This window comes from Canis aureus, chromosome 30 (genome assembly GCF_053574225.1).
Source record: "Canis aureus isolate CA01 chromosome 30, VMU_Caureus_v.1.0, whole genome shotgun sequence".
NCBI classification, from domain to species: Eukaryota; Metazoa; Chordata; class Mammalia; order Carnivora; family Canidae; genus Canis; species Canis aureus.
Genome location: NC_135640.1, coordinates 35,019,223 through 35,044,044, shown reverse-complemented (window position 1 = coordinate 35,044,044; position 24,822 = coordinate 35,019,223). Strand labels below are relative to the sequence as shown.

General features: G+C 41.0%; 1 long non-coding RNA gene across 1 annotated transcript in view; it reads left to right on the top strand.

Annotated features, from left to right (window-relative positions):
- The first annotated feature begins 619 nt into the window (after positions 1-619).
- LOC144301655 (uncharacterized) overlaps positions 620-24,822 on the top strand; it is a 46,982-nt gene continuing 22,779 nt past the window's right edge. Inside the window, exons 1-2 of the long non-coding RNA XR_013368394.1 lie at positions 620-836; positions 9,207-9,374. This is a non-coding gene — a long non-coding RNA (uncharacterized LOC144301655). The remainder of the gene's footprint in view (positions 837-9,206; positions 9,375-24,822) is intronic.

Here is a 24,822-nt window from a genome sequence, read left to right as displayed (position 1 = left end):
ACCCTGATACTCATTTAATTTAATCATTTAATCCTTGCAATAACCCTTGAAGTAGGCACTAGTATTTATATCCTTATTTTCCATTGAGGAAACTGGAGCACAGAGATGTTAGCTGCTTTGCTCAGGTCATCCAGCTGGTAAGGAGCAGAACTGGGGTTGAATCCAGGTGGATGCTTAGTTCTTACCCAAGAGATTACAACCTATTACACTTGGAAGACTCCTTCAATATCCTTCTGCCAACTTCCCATCAAAGCAGAAATCTCTCTTACCTTCCAAGCAGGCAGTCATCCAGCCCCCACTCAAATGCATTGAGCAGTGGGGAGCTCATTACTTGGTTGGAAGTGCATGCCTTTTATAAAAAGATCCAATGGTTGGGAAATTCTTCTTTGTAGTCAATCTCCCTCCTATAATTAGCAAAATTTGACTTTCCCCAATGTTCTTGGGGTAGAGACTTCTTGAAGCTACAATAATATGGAATTACACATGATGGGACTTATATCTCTCTATGTATATTAATATGATTAGAAATTAATTAGTTTGGAAGAATAATTGTAAAGGTACAAAGTTTTTAAATCTGCTTGTCACTATTCTTTTTCATCTGCCTATGCTCCAGACAATGGAACTGTTTACTCCACGTCTTGTTATGGATATCAGGAGGTCCCATCTTCATACTTTTGCTCAGGCTGCCTGGAAGAGCCTTCCTTCCACCTGTTCACAACAATACTCTTTGAACCTGAGCTTTCTCCACCATGACGTCTTCTTTGATAAAGAAAGAAGTTGTTGTTACCAATGACAGCTAAGTGATTTTTTACCTAAAAAAGATGAGAAAATTGGAGGTAATTTCTTTCTTCTAGACCTAGAGAAAATATGAAAGCTGTTTGAGCATCTGTATTGTGTTGGAGGGTGATGAGGCTTCCTTCAGGCAAATCTTTTAACTTGGACTTTGGGCAAATTCTTTAGCATTGTAGGCCTGCTTCCTCAACAGCAAAATGAAATTCTTGAATCAGGGGATCCCACCGGTCAAGGTATACATACCTCGACCCTCTGATCAACTTTTAAGAAATGCCCATTAAGAGTGCTCTGTAAGACCTGTGAATTGGTAAGCCCATTGTGAGTGGAATTCTCTGTGAGAGGAAAAATGAGGGCTGCTGCCCTGATGAAGAAGCAGTATGAATATTTTTGGAAATTGGGAGGGTGGAATCAGCCATTAACACTCTGTTGTTCTGAATAGGAGGTATTTTGGTGGATGGGTGGTAAGAGCATGTTTCTACAATTTGGATAAATACAGGGTTTTGGGTTTGGTGGAGCAAGTTTGATTTTAAGAACTAGAGCATGAGTCATCTCCACTGATGCTTAAATGAGCTGCAGACTGAGCAAAGAAGAAAAAAGGCACCAGCCAGCCATTAGGGCTGTTGGGTACAGAGACTATTAGAAGGACTTCTAAGTTATATATTGATTGACTTTTTTATTTTGTGGTTTTTAAAATTGAAAACTTTTTTTTTCTTTTTTTTTTTTAATGAGAGTATGATGGACACCAAGGCTTAGGAATAAGGGTTGTAGCTGGGAAGGAAAGGCCTGTAAGCTTTGCGGAATCCTGAGAAGGGACTGGAACAGTCTATGTACCATGAAGAAAAGACTCCAGGGCACATGGCTCCCCTCAGACGCCAACAAGAAGACCTGGGGAGGCAGCTGAGGGCAGATCAGGGGAGATACTGAGTCTTGCGGAGCTTCAGCAGATGGGGCCAGAAACTATTCAGAAATGCTCTGGACTTCTCAGTTTTGAAGCTCCTTGGAGTGTCCTACTAATAAATATGGAATCAGCAGAGAGAGTCCTGGGTTTCCCTATTTGAGAATTCACACTTTACCAAATCAAGCACTGTGGTCTGAGCTGCCCCATCCCTGGTGTCTTTCCAAAGTATCATCCCACTGCTTTGGTTTTCACCTCTTATGGTTTAGATTCAGTAATTTGTAGCAGAGCCTGTCCTCCACTCTGATCTTGTCCCCTGACCAGACAGTAGAACAATCTGAAAGAGAGGAACCCATGGGAACAATAGTGGCACAACCTCTGGGGAGGCTCCAGGCTATTTCCCAGTAGGGAGGGTCCCACAACCCATGAGAGGGCCCAGCAGCCAGAATGACCCATCTCCCCTTCTCTCCCATTGCATTTGTTCTTCTGGCTTGTGATGGGCCAGGATGAGAAAGAAAAGGGAGAGTTCCAAGAAAAAGCATCTTTCAAGAGTGACAATTTACAAGTTCTCTGCCAGTGTTCCCTATTTACCTCCATGAGCCTTTGAATGGCTTGAGCCCCAATTTACTTTAGTGGAAAGAAGATGTAGCTTACAGACATGCTTTGAAAAATTAAGAACATTATAAATGCCCCAGCATTACCAACTGGCATTTGTTTCTTGGGAATTCCTGACTTTTCCCCATTATTGTGAAACTGCCCTTCAAGAACAAGTCAGAGGTTCTCATAATCACTTCTCACCTGTGGAGAACTGTCAACAGCCTTGATGAAACTCTTGATGAACACATACTTACAGCCACTGTAAATGCTTCCTAGACCAGGGCTCAGGAAAGGCCAAGGCTGAAGAGGGACACTGAGCTCCCAAAGGGGACTATGCTTTCCAGGAAGAGTGGCCTGCTGTGGGAGTGTCATGTGGTAGGGAAGAGCCCATGTGCCAGAGTCTGCCTGCTGGAACCATAGCCCAGCTTCACCATTAGCTGTGTGACCTTGAGGAAGCTCCTTAATCTCTCTGGTCTTGGGTTCCTTTTTCGATAGTGGGGAAGGTGATAATACCTATGAGGAGCATTGTCAAGATTAACTGGGTGGACCTGGTGGTGTGTGTAGAATAATTCTGTAAGTACTAGCTCTTTTTGACATTGGTTTATGATAATGGAACACAAAGGTGCAGATCCCCATATAACATGGGCTATTTACTCCAATTATTCCTCACAGCCACCCTGGAAGGGCAGAGGTATTATCTCCATCTTGTACAGGAAGAAAACTGAGTCCCTGAGAGATAAAGTCTTTTGCTATGCTGCTAAGTAGCAGAACGGGTTTTTTTTTTTTTTTTTTTAACTCAAGGCAACTTATCACCTATGATTCATTCAGTATTTACCTTAAAAGGTTACCAATAATACTTTAAATAACTGATTAATATAATCTGTAGTCTTTGACATTTGCAACATTTCCTCAAAGTGTGAATAAAGTACACAGGAGGCTTCCCGGGCATCTCAGGTTGTTCTGGGAGTGTCTGTGCAGCTCTACTCAGGCTTCCATGGGCCAATTCCTTGCCTGTGTTCCTAACTGCCCACTGGACAGCTCTACCTTGGTCCCCCACAGATATTTCAACTTCTACATGTTCGAAATGGGTCTCATTACCTTCCTCTAAAACCCCTTCCTCCTCCTACAGTCACTCTTTCAGATTAAGGACCTAACAAAACTCTCCTTCGTCCAGACTGGAGATATTGGCACCAGCTTTGACTCTTCACCCTTACCTGCTCTTAAAATTGGTAGCCAGTTCCTGAGGACTAACCTCCACAATGTCTCTTGACTCTGTCTCTTTCCATCCTCAGTGCTACCATTACAGTTGAGGGCAATGTTAGGTAAGGCAGGCATCGCTGGTATAGCAAAGAGATCTCAAAGCACAAATGACATAAAACCAAGAGAAGGATAGTCTTTGCTCACGTAAGAGAACTGGTCAAGTACACTGGTTATAGTCCATGAGCCATGTAGTGACTCAAGCTGGTGGAGCCTCCACTGGGCCACCAAGGAACCCTGGATTCAGCTTTATCACTGCCACCTGGAAGGAAAGAGGCACTGAAGAGATACTCAGGAGGTTTGATGAACAGATCTTGCAACTGAACCCATTTCTTCTGATCATACTCCACGTGGTCTCACCCACTCTCAATGGAGGCTAGGAGGCACAGTCCAGCTGTATCATGCTTGGCCATAAAGCCCTTGTAATTTCTTGCCTAGTTTTTGCAGTGGCCCTCACACTGGTCTCTCTGCTTAGTCTCTCTCCACATCTAATCCATACTCTACAATGTTGCCAGAGTTAACTTCAAAATCACCAGTCCTGTAGGCTTCCTGTTGCCTTTAGAACAATACCCATAATGTGGCATTCAAACGGCTCCACAGTGTGACCTAGGCTAACTTGCGGGCTCATATCCTACTCTAAACCTCTAACAGCTTCAGGCTGGCCTTGGCAGATCCCATGCTCCTGCACAAAGCCATGTATGCTTACCACCCTCTATCTCTGTGCTGAATAGGTGGCCCTCTTTCATCACTCATGGTTTGAGATCCCTTTATCCTTTCAGGCATTGTTTGGAAACCATCTTCCTCCTGAAGTCCCCTTCAAGTTGTCCTCAATTGAAAAGGATGACTCTCTCCCCTCCATTCTCCTTAAGTATAATTCTCTTATAGTTATAGGAGAAACATTAGGATTACACTTTCTATTATAACTCTTTGTTGAGTCCCTTGCCAAACCAAAAGCTTACCTTGTATTTTTCCTTCTTATTATTGCAGGATAAATCCAACTCTTTGGCATTACACACCAAAGCTTTCATAATCTATTTCAATAGATACATCTAAGCTTCATTTTTGCCACTCTTCCCAGAAGCCTGGTCTGGCCACCTTAAAATGCCCTGTCTCTCTATTGCCCTACATCCTTTTATGTATCTGTGACTTTGGTTCTGCTGCTCTCTGCCTGGAAGGCCCACCATGGCATCTTGGCTATCTGGTAAATGAGTGACCCCATCACATGCATCATTCCTTGGTGTTTCTTCTATCACAGGGGTCCACTCCTCTGGCAGAGCCTCACTGCTATTCTAATCCATCATTCCCAACAGATAGGAATTCCTTGAGAACCAAAACATCTTGATTGGTTTTCTGGACCCTTGCTGCAAGCACCACTTTTGGTGTGTAGAAAGATCAAATAAGCATTTCTTGAATGAATGTACCTACCACTTAGATTGCCAGGTGCTGTTTATCTTTGTCACCGGAGAGCTGTGCACAGTGTGAGGATGGTGATTGCCTGAACTGAATCATAGCACAGGACATTTTGAACAGTTTCTTTTGTTGTTTAATGCTCCTACTAAGATGGAAGAATACAAACACATGTCTCATATGTCAAGAAGGACAAGAGTAGGTAAAAATCTGGGGAAAACCCAAAGCCCATAATGAAATTAAAAAAAAAAAAAAGGAAAAGATAAAAAACAAAGCAAGCAAGCAAGCAAGCCAGCCAGCTAGCCAGTCAGCCTAGGAAAATATATGTGAGAAATGAAGTTCACATTCTTGAACTGTTTCTTCTTTTTTTAAAAAATTGAAACATCTCCAAAGAGTACAGCCTTAAGAAACTTGGCCCAGGTGTATTTAATTTTCCAGAACAATATACTGATGATTATCATCTGGGAGCGTGAATTCTTAACCCTTAGGCCTACACCTACCGTTTGCTAACCACCCTGAAAGCTTTAGGGTTTTTGCCAAGGCAAGAAAAGGGCAGGGGGTAAAGATTGAAGTTTAGTAAACAGAAGAAGAGGGTTCTGGATTGACTTGCAGGTGGTTCAGGAAGAGGGGACAGAGCAGTACAGGTGGGGTCTTCAGAAGCGAAGTACTACAGGTCGGGTCTTCAGAAGGGGGAAGAAGAAGTTGGATGCATGACAACATGGCATGTATTTCCTGATAAAATGTTCTCAAGCATTTTCTCAATCCTATGTGTTGGGGCAGAGAAAACAGCCAAGTAGTCATGTTTTACTTTTATATAAAGCTAGAGTTTAGAATTCTGTTGTTCTGCTTGAAATGCAAGGTCTGGATGTCATATACATTGCTTTAAAGCCCAAGTTTCAAAAGTAAACAAAGAAACAAACAAACACACTTTCAAGTCTGGTGCTGAAAAGAATTGAGCCGCAGCTCTTGCGGAGGCTGCTGTCTTTCTGCAGGACAGTCCTGTCCTTGCTTTGCTAATTCTTTAGTTCCTTCAAGATGCTTTATTTTAAATGTAGGCACCCACTTGAGAGAAATGTTCATTTTCATGTCTTTTTTTCCTTTTAGATGAATGAGTAATTATCAAAACAGAAAAGGCGCATGACTGGAGTCCTTTTAGCATTTAGGCAAACATCCTCTGGCAGTTCACAGTCTGGAAGAAGATCTAGTTGCTGCTCTCAGCCGAAGAATTCCACATTGTTGGACAGAACACCTCTTCCCATCTTCCTTTGAAACATGATGTGGCTTTTGTGACATGCCACAAAACCCCTGTCTAGTCTCACTTCCTCAGACATCTCGGGGAAAGGCTAGGGACTGTATTTCTCCCCATTAGTTGGAAATTTCCAACAGTTTTTAAGACAGTGAAGGGACTACATAATTTGTAAGGGACATAAAACACAGGGATATTTGTGACCTTACCTGGTTCATTTTACAAAACTCTAGATAGGTCCAATTTCTATCTGATATTCTTTGGCACATTTACATCTTGTACTGATAGCTCTAGAATGTTTCATGGTGACATTTTCCTTTTTTTTTTTTTTTTAAAGATTGTATTTATTTATTCATAAAAGACACACAGAGAGAGGCAGAGACATAGGCAGAGGGAGAAGCAGGCTCCCTGCAGGGAGCCCAATGCAGGACTTGATCCCAAGACCCCGAGATCATGACCTGAGCCAAAGGCAGACACTCAACCACTGAGCCACCCAGGGAGTCTCACATTTTCCTCTTTATCTCACTCATCTTCAGCCCTACTGTTGACTCTCCATCTGAAACCCACGATCCTCAGAGAGGTGAAATGAGAGGAAGGTACCCAAATGTTTGCGCCTCTCTTCCTGCGGAGTTTGCTGGTAGCAACAAAGCCAGGATCTTGGGGGCCCTGCTGTAAAACTCTGACCTGGGACACAGAGGTCCTCTGCCTTCCCCTTGCCCTGCCCTGGAATTTTGTTGTACAGAACCCTTTTTAAGGTTACTTGTAAATCTCCCCTATTCTCCTATTTGATGTGCCTTATACCTTTTCACACTCATTTATTTGCTCATTCATTCAATTTACCAAGTGTTTACTTTTCACAAGGCACTGTGCTTGGTAGTCAGGATATAATGCTATACAAACCAGACACAGGCTCTACTTTCATTGAACTCACAGGCTAGTTGAGGGGCAGTCATAATAGCCACTGCAATGAAGGGATACATGCAGACTGAAAGGAGGGCAGCAAGAGAAAGAAAGATGATTCCATGATCCTATATACAAAGCCACATGGAACCACACAGAACTAATGGATCTAAATTTCTCAAGGAGCAATTTTTGAATGGAGATATGCAGGGCAAGTAGGATTTGTTTAATTGGATGCAAAAGGGAAAGAGAGTGTGTGAGGTGGGGAAGAGCATATGCAAAGATCCTGTGGCAGGAGTGGGCATGTAATTAAAGGAAGACTCTGACTGGAGCTCAGAGTAAGGAAGTGTCTGAGGCCCAATCATGGAGAGTGTTCTAGTGCTTAAAGTTTTCTCCCTTACCTGGCCAATGGAAGCCAAGGAAGGATTTAAGATAGAACTCTGAGTTTTGAGATCATTCTGGAAACTGTGGGGAAGAATTTAGGCCAGGGCCAAGAAGGATGCTGGGGGACTAGTTATGAAAAAAATTAGTCTCTTGACTTTATAGGTTGTTTGCCATGGAACTGGGGAAAAGTGAAGATGTCTGATTAGTATTAGAAGAGAAAATGTTCTGTCTCCCTTTCTGATATTTCCCACACACTTCTTCTCCCTTCCCTTAGAACATAAAGACTCCTAACTCTGGGAAACGAACTAGGGGTGGTGGAAGGGGAGGAGGGCAGGCGGTAGGGGTGAATGGGTGACGGGCACTGAGGGGGGCACTTGACGGGATGAGCACTGGATGTTGCTTACACAAGCATCTCAAATTCCACTTGCCCAAATCTGCCCTAATGATCTTCTCCCAATATCTCTGTGCTTCTTCCCTCTTCCTGTGTTCCTGTGTCTCCACCCTCTGTGAATGGTTCTCTCTGCATCCAGTTTTGCCAGGTAGAAACTGAAGGTCCACCTTAGTGTCATTTTCTTCACTTCCCACCCACACATCATGGCCAACCCATCAGCAACTTCTGTCCATTTTCTCTTCTTTTTTTTTTATAATAAATTTATTTTTTATTGGTGTTCAATTTGCCAAGTTGATGGTTCTGTAATTCATGGGGGAGAGCTGCGCTGGTGAAATGGATATTAAGGTCATTAGTGAGTGCCCAGTTGGACATTCAAAATTCTCCAGGCAGGTCCTATTTGACTGGTTGTGATAAAGTAGGAAATTGTTCCAGATGTGCAAATTTTAAATAGTAATTCACATGTCTAAATTCTCTGTTGATGAGAGAAGAATTATAAGCCTCAAAGGTCTCCACTCCTATCTTTACTCATAAAAGTAACTGACATTTAATTTTTAGTCTTAAATCAGTATTTATCTATAAGCCTTTCTGTGTCTTGGAGAAATTCCTTCCACAAATGACACCACTTCATCTCAGTCCACACTCAACAAGGAAGTAACATGGAAGCGAGCATGGTGAGAGATTGAAGTCATCTGAGTGGATTTAATGTGAGGCCTCTCCTGCTCCCAGATGTCTTTACTCAAGCCCCTTAGAAGAGCCTTGGCCCAGGCCCTCATGCTATATCATTAATGTCCTGTTACTAACCGCAAAGATCTTAAAAAAACAATTTCCAAATTGTTAAAAAAAATGCAAAATATATGCTACTTTTCAATGTGTTCAGGGATTCTGAGCTTTTTAATATTTTGGAAAGGTTTAGTCTTATAACAAATTAGATTGGGTCACCAATATATTATTACCAATACCACCATAATTACTGATTGTCAGGCCAGACATTATGTCACTTAAACCTATCCGGTAAGTTGTGTTATTTCTTTCATTTTCCAGTGAGAATACTGATGCTCTCAGAGGAGAGAGAACTAGTAAATGGCAAGATGAGGATTTGAAATGAGGTGTGTTTGACTCCAAAGTCAGTGGGCTTTAGCAGATGCGGGTCTCCCTCTGGGGACTTGACACCTATTTTATTATTTATTTTCTTATGCCTCATAGATCGTTTACTCTTTTTAGAACTATGGGCCTTTGATCCATTTTTTGCTTTATTTAAACAAAATGTAGACTAGCCCTAAACAGGGTTTTGAAAGTGATCTGTCAACCTACTATTTGTTTCCTCTTTCCTGACCTAGGTCTATAAAGTATCTTGAAGACAAAAGTTGCCATATAAATGCTGTGTGTTATCTTCTTCATCAAGGACCATGGAAGAAGCTGCTGGTTGGAGATGAATGAGCTTTTGTTTCTGCAAAGTCGAATTTTTATTTTTTAGCTGATATGTTTGGAGCCAGAACTCTTCCCTGGTAAGAAAGATAAATTCCTTGACTCTGAAAAATGACTTTGAGAGCTGGGTAGTAGGAGAGGTTAGCTATTGTGCTGGGTCCTAGTCTTAGAGGTAGCAGAATGGGAAGAGAGGAGGAGGAGAGGTGCTTCTTAGATACTTGCTTCAGTTGGGAAATGGGGACATTTGATATGTGGAATCTGATATTTACCATACATGGTGTTTTTTTGCCCAGAAGGCTCTCAGAAGAATGCATTCTTGCTTTCTCTCTTGTCCACACCCATCAGTGATAATCAGCGCCACTTGGGCGATTCTGGAAGCCAGTCTAAATCAGCTACATTACTTAATAGTTTGTGGGGATGGGTAGAAGAATAGTTTCTCCATTGAAAACTATTAGAGGAATTTATAGGCTGTCGGGGTGTAATTAGCCATGAAAGATACTGGCAGGGGCATGAAGCTAACATTCCTCTCTCATCCCTTGACCCTGCCTCCTTCCATAAGTGGGAGATGTTCTCCATGTCTTGGCATTCGTGTCCTTTTGTTCTGCTCTTTGAGTCTCTGCCCTGGATTAGTTTTTCTGAAGCACACAATGGCGTCCTCAACCTGTATTTCTGTGAGCTCTATTAATAGCTCCTCTTTCGGCTTGCTATTCTATTTATTTCTTGAACTGCATTCAGTGAGATGTGAGCAATTGTGCCAGACAGGCTTTCTGCCATTTTGCATTCATGCATGCTCAGACAGGGAAGGCCTAGAAACACATTTTATTAGTTAGGTACTATAGACAGTCAAGTTTGACCTAGTTGGAAGTTATCAGTATTACTTAAAAGAATAGACTTATTTACCCAAAAATTTTGAAATGTGTGTAATAACTATTTGTTTTCTTTTAGAAAAATGATGCTCACCAGAAACTAATTCTCATAGGGACTCCTGGATCATAGATATTTATCCCCCTCATGAAACAGTACGTGTACTTAGTGGCACTGCAATGAATGTTTTAGAAGTAATGATAGTTTTGTCGTTCCTCAAAAAGCTAGACCTAGAATTACCATATGACCCAGCAATTTCACTCTGAGATTTATACTCAGAAGAATTGAAAACAGGCACTGAAACAAATACATGTATGTGTATGCTTACGGCAGCACTATTCACAATAGCCAAAGAGTAGAAATGACCCAAATTGCCCTCAACAGATTAACAAACAAATGAGTTGTGGTCTCTACACATAAAATAGAATATTATTCAGCCTTAAAAAGGAATAAAATATGGATACATTACTATAATATGGATGAATTTTGAAAACATGGGGCTAAATGAAAGAAGCCAGACCTAAAAGGTCAGATGTTATATGTTTCCATTTATATGAAGTGTGCAGAATGGATAAACCCATGGAGATAGAAGATGCATTGGCAGTTGTCAGGGCCAGGAAGAAAGGGAAAGAGGGAGCTGACTACTTAATGAATATGGGACTTCCTTTTGGGTAATGAAAATGTCTCAGAGCACAATATTTGATCATACTAAATGCCACTAAATTATTTTCCTTAAAATGGTTTATTTGTGTTATGTGAATTTCACCTTAATGAAAAAAATAATAACTATAGCAAATACCTACTAAGCACTTGCTATGAACCAGGCACTGTACTGGGCATTTCACATAATTCTCTCTTGAGGCTGTATAACTTCTCTGTGAGGCAGGTGATATATTCCTTCCATTTTACAGTTAAAGACTCTGACTGGGGCAACTGGTTGACTCAATTAAGCATCTGCCTTTGGCTCAGGTCATGGTTCCAGAGTCCTGGGATCGAGCCCCCCATCAGGCTCCTTGCTTGGTGGGGAGTGCAGTTTTCCCTCTCCTCTCTGCTTCTCCCCTCTTCTTGTGTTCTTACTTGCTCTCTCTCTCAAATAAATAAATAAATAAAATCTTTAAAAAAATATTAGGTAACCAAATATTAGGTAACCCTGATTGAAACCCAGAGAAGTTAAGCAAGACACTCTCCCCTGACCAGCTTTCTAAAACCTTGAATTCCTAGTGCTGAACACAGCAAGTTGGAGAAACTTGATCGGAAATAGAGTCGTTTTTCAATTCCATCAATTTTGAAAGAATGCCTCTCTGCTCTGAATTTGGACACTGGCTGGTAAGTGAGTTAGAGGCTGTGGTTCTGTGTTTAAAAGGAATGTCACAAAGAACTAGTTCTAGATGTGTGCAGAGGTGGCCTTTAGAATTTTTTTTGCCAGCAAGACTTCTTGGTGGGATCTCCTAATTAAGGGTTCTCAGGGAGCAGGCAAGATGGTGTTAGGATGGACACAGGGGATCAATCAAAGTGGCATTGGGCTCCGAATTCATACTTGACTGGCCCATTGTCAAGTTTCCTTATAAATTTTTCATTTATAAAATTTTAGTGTAAATCTCGTGGAGTCAGTGACTGGGGATTCAAGGTTCTTCAAATATGCAGAACATGAGGTGTCTGGGGTGACTTTTGCATGATCTGTTTTTCCCTGTGGTTTACTAATGTGATTTTATGAAGACCTAACTGGTAAGACCTGCCTATTGTACTGGGGTACTTTTTTCATGCTACATTCATTTACTCACTTGCTCACTCATTCGTTCACTCATTCACTCATTCATTCATTCATTCATCCATCCATCCATTCACTCACTCACTCACTCACTCACTCACTCATTCATTTAATTCACTCACTCATCTACTTACTGTCACTAGCCCACTAGCTTACATATTCCTTAACTCATCACTCCCTCATTCCTTGATTGATGGAATCATTTAATCTGCATGAATAATACATGAAAAGTTGCTTGTAAAAATGTAAACAGTATAGAAATCCTGCAAGAAGTGAGAATCCTTTGGTACTAAGCTTCTGGGCTTCCCCTCCATCCTGATCTGAGTCCCAGCAGTACATCCTACTGCTCATCATTCATTATTTTGTATGTAGGCTTCATGCCTTCTTCCAGACATTTATTATATATATAGATGAACACTGTATGGGTTTTCTGATGTTGTATATATAATCATAATGGATTCCTGTTCTGGAAAGGCTTTTTAAAATAACAACTGTTTTATTTTTTGACTTTTAAATCTATTTTTAAATTTTTTATTGTAATAGAATTTTGCCGGTTATTCTAGAATTCCCTTACTCCCACCAAAAGTAATCACTTTTATGGTTTTTATGGTATTAAGTTTCTTGTATATTTATGGTTTAGTTAAAAGTATGCAGCCCTACACATCATAATTTTGCCTACTGAAAAGTTTTTATATATGAATTTGAAGAACCTGGCCCATTTGACCTGTGGACTATGCTCCAGGCTGAATTTTGCTGATTGTGCCCTCATTGTGCAGTTCAACATGCTCCTGTGTTCCCTGTCTTCCTATAAATTGACAGCTGGATCCAGAGGCAGATTCAGGATCAGCCCCTGGGATAGGTGATTATAGCTGGTGCTGTATTCTTCTGTCATGTACCTGTTCTTTTCCCTCTTATTTTTAATGTTGGAGGATATGATGCATGTCACCTAGATCCATTCATTTGTTGGAAGCTGCAGAACAGTGATGTTCTAAGACTATCACTTTGTTTTCATTTATTATCTGGAATAGTTTTAAAAGGATATACTTCCTTTCATCCACTATTTGGTTATCTAATAGTTTATACATATTGGAAAGTAAGATACATGTTTGATAGTTTCCTTTCTTTTAAAAAAATGTATTTATTTGAGAGAGAGAGAGAGAGAGAGAGAGAGAAAGAGAGAGAAAAGGAGCAGAGAGAGGAGCAGGGGGAGAGGGGAGGCAGGGAGTCTCATTGGGCTCAATCCAAGGACTCTGGGGTCATGACCTGAGCCGATGCTTAACCAACTAAGCCAAACAGGCACTCCCTTTTACTTAAGTTTTCAAGATCATGTACTGGTTCTTTGTCATCCTCAAAAGTTTACCTGTTAGGTTTTTCAAACATGTCATCATGAGCTCATAGGTTTAAATATACTTGATGAATTCCAATTTCTTGTAATTCTCATCCTTATGGAAGTCACATTGTCCCATCTGTGAGTTAGAGAAGCTCTTCCACTTAGACCTCTGTGATCAGCTGCTCTCGTATCTCCTTGACATGATTCTAGAACTGGGTTGGCCTTTGTTTCTAGGCTTTCTCAGTGGACAGAGCTAAGAAAACACGCATACATACACAGACAGACAAACTCTGTCTCTCTCACCACCTATCTGTCATCTGTCTAGAAGCAGATAAAATGCCATATCAGTTCACACTAATTCCTTTAAATTTTTTTTAAATTTAAATTCAATTTAATTAACCTGTAGTGTATTATTAGTTTAAGGGGTAGAATTTAGTAATTTATCAGTTGCATATAACACCCAGTGCTCATGACATCAAGAGCCCTCCTTAATGCCCATCACCCAGTTTAGAAATGGACAGAAATGATGAACAGACATTTCTCCAAAGAAGACATACAAATGGCCAACATACACATGAAAAAATGCTCAACGTCACTTGGCATCAGGGAAATACAAATCCAAACCTCAGTGAGATACCACCTCACACCAGTCAGAATGGCTAAAATTAACAACACACCAATTTCTCTAAAAACATTTTTTCCTTTTATTTAAATTCAATATGCCAACATATAGTATAATACCCAGTGCTCATCTCATCATGTGTCTCCTTAATAACCCATCACCCAGTTAGCCCATCACCCCACCCACCTCCTCTTATGCAACCCTTTGTTTGTTTCCCAGAATTAGGAGTCTCTCATGGTTTGTCTTCCTCTCTAATTTTTCCCCATTCAGTTTCCCTCCTTATTTATGGTCCCTTTCACTGTTTCCTATATTTCACATATGAGTGAGACCATATGATAATTGTCTTTCTCTGATTGACTTATTTCACTCAGCATAATGCCCTCCAATTCCATCCACATCAAAATAAATGGTAGGTATTGGTCCTTTCTGATGACTAATATTCCATTGTATATATATACCACATCTTCTTTATCCATTCATCTGTCAATGGACATCTTGGCTCCTTCCACAGTTTGGCTATTGTGGACATTGCTACTATGAACATTGGGGTGCAGGCCATCTGTTTCACTGCATCTGTGTCTTTGGGGTAAATACCTAGTAGTGCAATTACTGGGTCATAGGGTAGCTCTATTTTTAACTTCTTGAGGAACCTCCACATTGTTTTCCAGAGAGGCTACACCAGCTTGTGTTCCCACCAACAATGTAAAAGGGTTCCCCTTTCTCCACATCCTTGCCAACAGTTGTCTTGTTAATTTTAGCCATTCTTATGGGTGTAAAGTAGTATCTCATTGTAGTTTTGATCTGTATTTCCCTGATGGCAATTGATGAATAAAACACCAACTTCTAATTCAAATTAAAGACTACAGGGTTTTTACTTTACCTCCTCTATATTACATCTGTATCTCCCCTCTTTCACACCAAAAATCTTAGTTCCCATGTATATAGGATTAAACTATCCCATAATTACTTGCTTTATCTCTTGGTATAAACACAACAGTCTCAGAATAACAACATAATACTATTACCACCAATCATGATTCCTCAGAACAGTTAACTGTATTACATATGCTATTTCTTGTCTTTCCATTATTTCATGGCTTTACTACATCCTCACAGTCGGATCTGTGTTCACATGGTCCTATAGTATATATATTATAAGGTTCTCTGTTAACTTTCATTTAGTCTTAGTTCTTCAAGCAGCTACAGGTTAAGTGCTCACCATCTGTCCTTATGTGTTCTCTAGTCATTTTTGTTGTCTGAAACATGGGCTTTAGTAGATTCCTCAGGAAGAACTCAAGGGAACAGTATTTTCTGAGTTTTTGTATGATAGAAACAGTTGGTCTCTGCTCTTTATACACAAGGGCGATACTGCTGAATGCATGACAAATGAGCGCCATGTGGGATCTGGGATTTTCTTTTGCTCTAAGGGACACTATTTGGACAACTGGCAAAGTTAGAATTAAGTCTGTATAATAGGTCTGAACAATATCTTATTAATTTTCTTACTTTCAAATCATATTGTGGTTGTGTAAGAGAATGGTTTTGTTTTGAGGAGACACAAACTCCAGCAATTAGGGGTAGAAGTGCATCGTGTATGCAACTTACATATCCACACAAGTGTGCATGCACACACAGGCACACACGATAAATGGTAATATTTGGGGAATCTAGGTGAAAGGTGTATGGATATTCTGAATTCCTCATGCTATTCTTCAGCTTTTCTGTAAGTCTAAAATGATGTTAAAATAAAAAACAGTATTTAAATAGACATGCATTTCTCAATAGACATGTAAGTGTGTATATCCCTATTTATGCTAGCATCCATAATTTTACAGTACAGTTTTATGGATCTTTTGAATTGTATTTTTTCAAAGACACAGTAGAAACTTCTTATGATGCTTAAGGATTTATACTTGGCACAATAAAATATGCGGTACTGATGACGGATCCAGAAAACATGCAGGAAAAAAAAAAGACATAAATGACTTCTTTATAAAGAAAAAAATTCAGCAACAATGCAAAAATACAGAGGTTTGATCTTGATTCATTTTGCATAGATGTCGATTTCTGGCATATTTTCTTGATTTTTAACTGAGACCTTGATCCCCTTCTTCTTCTAGTTTTTCCTTTAAAGTCAAATAAAAAGGAACAGAGCTATTATTATTTTGCATTGAGTGTCTCAAGTAGATTTAGATTGGTGGTTTCAAAGCAAACAAACAAGAGACAGATGCAATGGAATTTCATAACTAGATGGGCTTTAGGGTGTATCAATTTTCTTAGGCAAGTTCATAAAAAAACAAGTCTTTCCCTCTCATACTCTGTCCTTAGGGACTAATGTTCTAAAAAGGGAGAACAATTTTCCAGTAAAATTAACTCTGTTGAAGATGTGATGGATTTTAAAGACATTCCCCTTTTGTGATATTTTTTAAGGCTTGTGGAGATAAACCACTATGTAGCTACTGGGGGGCCTCCCCGGTGGGCTGCATTCTTGTCCGATGTCGTGGCACAGGTGGATGTAAGTGGCCTCATGCTTGGATCTCCTGGTTGTCCAAAATACTTTCATCTTTTCCACTGGATGGCAAGTTCTGTTTGAAAAGTGGAAGCACCCCTTAAAGATATGAAACAAGTTTCCATCATTTGGGAGGGCAGTCTCCAACTTACAAATGAATTGTTTTTGAATATTGTTTCTGTTGGTGGCTGGAAATTTAAAATCGCCTTTTTGTAGGACACACCATAGTTAGGTCCCCAGGCCAGGTGACTAAAATTTACCAAGCCCCCCATGTTAATTTCTGAAGCAATCCTACAGCCCCCAATCTCCAAGTGTGACTATGTTCTAGAGCAGTGGCTCTCAACTGGGCCATGGAGGGCACTTTCTGAAAGGCCCCGCTGGCTGCTATCTAACACCCTACACAAATTCCCTGGAGTGTAGATCTTCTCATGGTACTGCTCTGCTCAGGGGCATGCATGCTCCTTGCTGACTACCAAATATATGCCCCTCCTTAGGCAGCATTCAAGCCTTTCAACCACAGGCTCCATTTCTCCTGTCCCACTATGTGCCATTACCCCACATGCTATCTAAAGCTTTGCCTGAACATGCCCCACCCTTCCTCAGTTCCCCACCTTTGCCTATGCTATTCTTGGCACCCAGGATTCAATTTCTATTTGTCTTGACCTAAGAGATACCTCCTCTTTGCTGGCTCATCTCATATACCACGTCCTTTCCTGATTGCTCCTAGTTGGCACTTACTTCTCCGTTCTCTTGAATATATTCTTATCCTACTACTATCTTACCCGTTGTATGGCATGTAGTATTGTCTTTATGGGGTAGTGTTTGTTAGACTATTAATGAGTCCTATGCCTACCTGGGGGGCAGGGATCCTTGTCTTATCCACCTCTGAGAATCCGGCAATGCCTAGCACTGTGCTTAAATACAGTGGCTGCACAACAAATTCTAAGGTGTTGAACTGCCTCCCTGCCCCCATCCCAATGTCACATATAGAGAGGGGATGGGCAGTATGTGCAAGTGCCCGTAGCAGGCCAGAGAGGGGAGCTGTCTTTGTTACTCTCCAAACATTAATGTCCACAGACAGCTAAGTGCTGTCTACCTTTGGCTTTGAGTCAGATACAATAAAACAAAATCAGCCATTACGAGTAATGCTTTTTAAATATTGTTGTAAGCCTCACAAAAGATGTTTGCTATCCCTGACTGGTGTCAGATGCAATAAATATAATTAATCTCTGGAAACACATAGATGAAATTACTTAAATCATGGCTTTAGTTTGTTTCTAATCCTCTGAATCTCCTGGGCATAGAGCAAGCCACGTGACCTTTTGCTGCTGGAGGCGCCTCCAGCCCTTCTCCCAGGTTTGGCTCTAGGGATTGTGGTTCTTTCTGGCCATTTTAAACTTGAAAGTGGAAAATGTTGGGCTCTCCATATCCATCTCTTGGGGACTTACTAAAAGAAAGTTTATTTGTACAGGAGAGATGACCTCTCCTTTCCTCTTTGACTGTGTTTTCATATCTAATAAAGTCGAGAGTGCATGTTGCAGCAGCTTCCCTTAGGACAAATTCAATGAGTCTTGTAGGTAAATGGCACCGAGTGCTTTCCTCCATCTCAGTATCACCAAATTACTTTTGCCATGAGTCATGATGGCTTTGGAGCTATAATGTAGACACCATTGATTTGATGAGGTAGAGGCAACCTTAGATTTCATCCAGGCCAGTAGCCCCATTTGATAAATAAGAAACTTGGTGAGCTTCCATGTCTTGCTGGGGGTCACTTCTTGTGTGAGTGTCAGAGGCTGGGTGACAACAAGCTCTCTGTTGGGATTCTTTCTACCTCATAGATTTTTCTCAAACATTTTTCCAGGTGGGATTTTTAAAAAAATCTATTTCAGAGAACCATGATGGAAAGACTTGGTTAAGAAGACCATGCTTTTCTTATATTCATTTAACCAGCATTTATGGAGGGCTCACCATAGGCAGGCACTTTCTAAGTGCTGGGGATACCATGATGAGCAAGACAGATACAATGCCTAGAGTGGGGAACCTTCCAGTTTACTGGGGCAGCCAGGAATTAGATAGAATAACTCAATGAATTTTGAAGGATGAATTTATAATGGGAAAGTGTAGGGTGCCTGGAACCTCTAATTGAAGGGTGACGGAATTTTTCCAGCAGAAACCAAGCATATTCTAAGTAAAAGGAGCAGCACGTACAAAGGCTGAGGGTTCAGCGAGCACTTTCTCTCATGTCCACATGCTTACGCTAGACATCTTTGAGGCTACCCACCGCTTCCCTCTCCAACCTTATGTCTCCTGCCCCAATTCTTTGTCCAAGATTTTCTTTATTTTCCTTCCTTTGCACCTACTGTCCCTCTCCTGGAAATAAATTGCTTCCAGTCCTACTCATGCTTTAGGTTTCCGCTTTCCATTTGACTCCTCTAGACTGTTTTGGCAAATTCTCCCATATGATATCATAGCAGCCTTTGCGTACCTTCAGTGGACTTCACAGGCTTCAATGCAATTGTCTGTGTGCTTATCTGTATTCCTTGCTGGCCTGTGAGTGTCTTGCAGAGGTCACAGTTGTGTCTTATTTGTCTCAGTATGCCCAGCACAATGTCTTGAACTTAATAGTTATTCCCAATATACATTTATTATATCAACAGGTGGAGAAATAGAAGCTTCTGACTCTAGTCCAGTTATTTCTGCCTCTTTTTGCCCCTTTGTCTATCACTCCATCCATTCTTCTTTCATTCCTTTCTTGCTCCCTCCCTCCTTCCTTTCTTCTCTCCTTCTTTTCAGCTTTCTTCCTTCCTTCCTCCCTCCTTCCTTCCCTCCCTTCTGCTGATGATCTAACAGAGTCTACTATGAGCTTGGCCTTGAGTTCATGGTCTAGCAGAAGAGTTGGATAGGCAATTAGATAAATAATTTTTTAGCAGCATACTTGATATTACTGGAGTTTAAACAAAGGGCTCCAGAGTACCAAGGGTGGATCCACAAGTCTGTTTGGGATAGTCTGAGAAGGCTTCACCATGGAAGTACTGTCTGAGCTGGGTCTTGAGAGATTTGGCAGGTGAGGAAAGGGAGCAGGAAGGCTACTGCTTTGGAGGCTTTAGCACATGCAGAGAGAGACCCTGATTTGTGGAGAGTCAGAAGTTTAATGTCCCAGGAATGGAGGATGTATATGGTACTGGGGAGTGAGGGTAGGGAAGAGTGGGCAGGAGGAACCAAGGCCCAATGGGAAAATGCTCTTGCTTGACTCTAAACAATGTGAGTTTTATGATATAGGTGCAGGGATCCCTACTAAGGTTTTTAAGCATAGAAGTCTCTGTTTTGTAGGAAGCTGAAGGCACTTCCCTAGGGCCATCATAAGAGAAAATCGTGGACATAGCAAAGGCAGGGCTTGCTAGCAGGTTTTCAGTGCTACCCTGCCATGTACTCCCCTGTCTCTTTCTACCCCTTCTCTTCTAGCAAACTCTAGTCTGGAACACAAGCCATTGCTAGCACCTGATGGGGATCACCACAGGAGGAAAGAAGAAGGGGTGAGGGGTATAACCAGTTTACTTAGAAGAATTTGTCATCTTTGTCTCTGGAGAACTGGGGCTTTGAAATGATAGTGTTTACTAGCCCTTTATGTTACTTATGAGACATCTCATTTTCCTTAATAATCCTTATTAGCCAGAGAATTTATTGTTTGGCACTGACTTAAATATATGTTTACCGAATTTTCCAGTGTTAGAGCTGGCGAAAGGACTCATTCTTCCTGGACTCTTCTTGTTGTTATAACAACAATGGTAAATCTTTGCTGACTGATCTGAGGAGGCCATTGAACTTGAGAGTAACAATTACTGAACCAAATGTTTACATTAGGGCACCCGCAATTCATCGAAGTGCTTCAACTGCATAATTAATAGGACCAGCTAAAATTCTACATCATTGTAATAATATTTACTCTGAAAACTCACAGTTGGACTACAGTTTCTATCGCAAGCTCCGCTGACATCAAGGAATTTTAAACTTCCTTTTTGACAGGGAGGTTTCTTAGGGCCTTATTTTGGCAGCCAAAACACAACTCCTCTTGCAGATGTGCATTGAATTCATGGACTATTAAGGATTGATGTTGGATTAGAGATGATCTATTCAGTTGTTTCTAAAACTGGCTGAACCACAGAACCTACTAGGTGGGGTGTGTGTGTGGTGGAGGGCTTCAGATATCTGTATTTCTGGGCTCCATGTCTGGGAGCCTGATTTGGGAGATAGGGTGGAACCAGGACATTATAGACAGATTTTCTTAAATGCTCAGGTTATTCTTCTAGCTATGAGAACCCCTGATCTCATTTTGAGGATATTGAAGCCTCCAAACCTGAAGTCATTGGGGAGATTAAAACAATCTGGTGGCCTCTTGGATCTCTATGAGTACAACAGAAATGGGTATCATGAACCCCTGGGAAATATTTCTGTTAATAAGATACTTTTGTTAAAAAAAAAAGTACCTAATTTTAACTTAAGAGAGCCACTTTTACAGTGTTTCTTTTCTTTTTTTTTTTAAATAAATTTATTTTTTATTGGTGTTCAATTTACCAACATACAGAATAACACCCAATGCTCATCCCGTCAAGTGCCCCAAGAGTGGATTCTCTGACTGCCCTCGTAGAAACTCTTAGGTGCTTGTTAAAAATGCAGATTCCCGGAATCTCCTGTAGCCCCACTGTATTAAAAACTCTGAGAGTGGGGCTGAGGAACTGTATTTAAAAATACCATTCAGATGTTTTCAATGTACATTAAAATTTGAGAGCCACTGGATTTCTTTTCTTTTCCTTTCCTTTAAAAAAATTTTTTTTATATATAATTGCTTCTTCCCTGGTCATGTCAGATACTCAGTGCCAGTCCTCAAACTCATGGAAACTGAAACTTGCAAACATTGGCATATCCAGTACATGTTCCTCTTTCTCCTTTGTTCCATTTGTCACTGCTGGCTGCATGCTCTTAAATGGTTTATCTGGGGGTTTCCATGTACAGACCTTTTTCTCTTAATCATCCTCTATGTTGCTATGTCATCCTCAGATTTACCTTTTCCTGGACTCTTCTTCCATCTGCCCCTCCTGGGCAATCACATGTTCTCTCTTGGTTCCATTATGATCGCAGTGATGATTTCTAAATGTCTTTCTCCTGCTTAGACTTATTTCCTAAGCTTTGGGCCCACCTGTATAACATCCTGCTGAGTACCTGCAGTTTGGATGTCCATAGGGCCCTCAAATCCACATGGCTGAATGCAGCTCATGATGTTCCCCCCGCCACCTGGTTCTCCTCCTCTCTACAGTATGTAAGTTGATGGTGCGCCACTCATCCAATCACTACCCCGGACTCTTGCCTCTCACTTCACTTCCATCCATGAGCAAATCCTACTGATTTGAGCTATTAAATATACCTGAGTGGGAAATATCAGACAGGGAGACAGAACATGAGAGACTCCTAACTCTGGGAAATGAACAAGGGGTAGTGGAAGGGGAGGTGGGTGGGGGGATGGAGTGACTGGGTGACGGGCACTGAGGGGGGCATTTGACGGGATGAGCACTGGGTGTTATACTATATGTTGGCAAATCGAACTGCAATAAAAAATATACAAAAATAAATAAATAAATATACCTGAGTCAATTACATCTTAGTAAAGTTGGAAAAAAATATATCTGGAATCTACTGTCTGTTCTCTCTCCCAGATGCCTCTGGCTCACCCTAGACCTTGATCATCTCTCATCTGAACCTTGATATTATCTCCTGGCTTAGTCTCTTCCTTCCAGTCATCAGAATGATCTTTGTCCCCAGAATGATCTTTTAAGCATCTTAGCACATCACCCCTCCTGCTTAAAACCCTTCAGAAGTTCTGCATTGCCTTCAGAATAAAGCCCAAGATCTTTAGTTTGCTACTCAAGGTCTTCTAAGCTCTGGCTATTCCTCTACTTAGCTCCTGTTCATCACTTCCCTCTCTTTCCTTAGACCTTGCATTCTAAGCATTCTGAATTACTCTGCTCCCTGGTGCCTTGAGGCATTTTCAGAGCAAATTTCTAATACCTGGAATGTCTTTCTGTCACTATAGCCTCTTTCTCCATATATCATCCAGTGAATCCTTACTTGTTCTTCTAGATGCAGCTCTGCCCCTCTGAAACCTTGGTTGATCCTCTGACAGGCATGTGGCCCCTACACCGGGTACCACCCCACCATGTCCACACCTCCATCATAAATATGTGTGTAAGGACTTGTTTGTATGCCTGCTTCTCTTCTTTGACTTGATTCATCTATTACCTTCAGTGCTCAGAATCGTGACTGGTTCATAGTACGTTCTTAATTAACACTTCTTAGATGAATGGATGGATGAATTATTCACACCATCTGACTTTTAGAACCATATATCATGTAAAAATCTATACTTATATTTTAGCCGTTCTTCCAACTTATGAAACACATGTCATGAATTAATGTGTTGGCAGTTGAGTTCATAAAAATAGCTATGCATTCTGATTAATTGACTCATGTTACTCAATTAACTTACCCATTAAGGGGTTAGCCAGAAGCTGGAAGTGAAGCAAATATACTGTGGCATGGATCAACATTAAACCAAGTCCCTTTAGTGTTGATAGGAAGGGGTTTTAAAAACAGCCATGGTTACTAGGCATTACTTCATCTTTTACAAAATATTGGGCTTTTTTTTTTTTTTTTTTTTTTTTAACCAGAGGAAACCATATTTCATCCCGGTAAGTAAGAAACATGCTAATAATGGAAAACAAAATTATTCCAACACTTTAACTAAAATTGTGGTGTTGGCTGTAAGGAAAAAGAAGTATGAGATGCTCAAGTGGGTCTATCTTTTCTTGGTCCTTCTTTTGTCCATTGCAGCATTGGCATGAAGGAAGCTGTGATTGGTTTGAGCAGGGTCCCATAGCGAGGCAGGGAAGAGCACTGAGGGTGAGATGGGTAGTGGCAGGGTAGAGGGTGTAACACATCAGTGATGCATCTCAGGAAATAATTAGGTCTGAGCACAATACGTGTAGACTGCAAAGCCCCATAACGACTTGTTACTCTAGGCCAGGCATGGTGCTTTCTGTTTTATATAGCTTATGCTGTACATCCCACTCTGCAAACCTGTGAGGCTATTACAGATTTGTTAATTTTACAGGCTCAGGAGCTGTTAATTGATTCTCGGGGTGTAGAAAAGTGCATCTGATTGATTCCATCATTTAAGATTCAGGAGGATGTGTTGATCAGCTTTCCTGAATTCAAAAGGCAAGAAGACAGCCCTTGCAATTCTTCTGTCCTCTTGTCTTTCAATAATTCTGTCCCTTGATTCTCTCAGAACTCATGCCTTTTGGGTTCCCACCCTTTGTCCAAATGGCATAGGCAGCTGTATAGGGCTGCACAGCTGCCCAGACCAGGACAGCTGCACTCCCTTTGCAAAGAGGCTTATCAATTGAAACCATCTCTGGTAAGCTCACTGTGGGAGAATGGAGTGTGGTATCTGATCTCGAAATGCCCCATTCTCTCCAGCCCTGCTGGCTCTGGGTAGATGTGACTTTTACATCATTGGAGACTGACAGGGTGTTAGAATGGTAAGGGACCATCATGTCAGTTCCTCTTATCCAGCAGCACTGGATGTGGAATATGTGTTTCCTAACATGCCCAGGGCCCTTGCCCCTACACCACCTATGGCTCCCTACTTGTCAAGGTCATGCCCTGCTCCTTCATAGCACTTTTCCTCCCTGTCAAGCAGACGGTAGGAATCATTTGTATTGAGTGGAGCCAAATTCACTTGTGTTCTTCCAGCACTCAGGATCTGTGCTTTTGCCTTGAAGTTGACTCTTGTTTCTCATGCTTCCAGGATGAGGTTCTCACAGTTAGAGTCTTAGTCCTCTTTCCTTCTCTTTCTCCTGCTCCTTCCAGGCCTTCTGGTCTTTTCTTTTTTTATTATTTTTATTTTATTTTATTTTTTTATAAATTTATTTTTTCTTCTTCTGGTCTTTTCCACAGCATGCCTTCCATACCAGTCTTCTGGTTCTCTTCAAACACATCTCATAAATTTTCTTCTTTGTTGAAGTTATGTTTCCAAACATACTTCTCTTTCCCGCTCCTTGCTCTATGTTTTGAGCATAATATGAATCATACTACTTTTAACATTCCCTCTCTAACCACCTCAGTCCATAGGGGATCCTTATGCAAATGGTTGTGGTGTCTCTCCTTTGAAACAACATATCGTGGCTAGGCCAGTGTTTGTCAGAGCATTTCCTAGAACACATGCCCCTTGAACTCCATTTTCTCCACTCCCCCTATAGGATAAATTCATGGTTAAGTCTGTCCATGAAGTGCTGAATTTTTAATCTGCCTCATAGATAATCCTATTGCAAATTAACGCACTAAAGGCTCTGAGAAGTTCTGATTATAGAAACTGGCTTAGC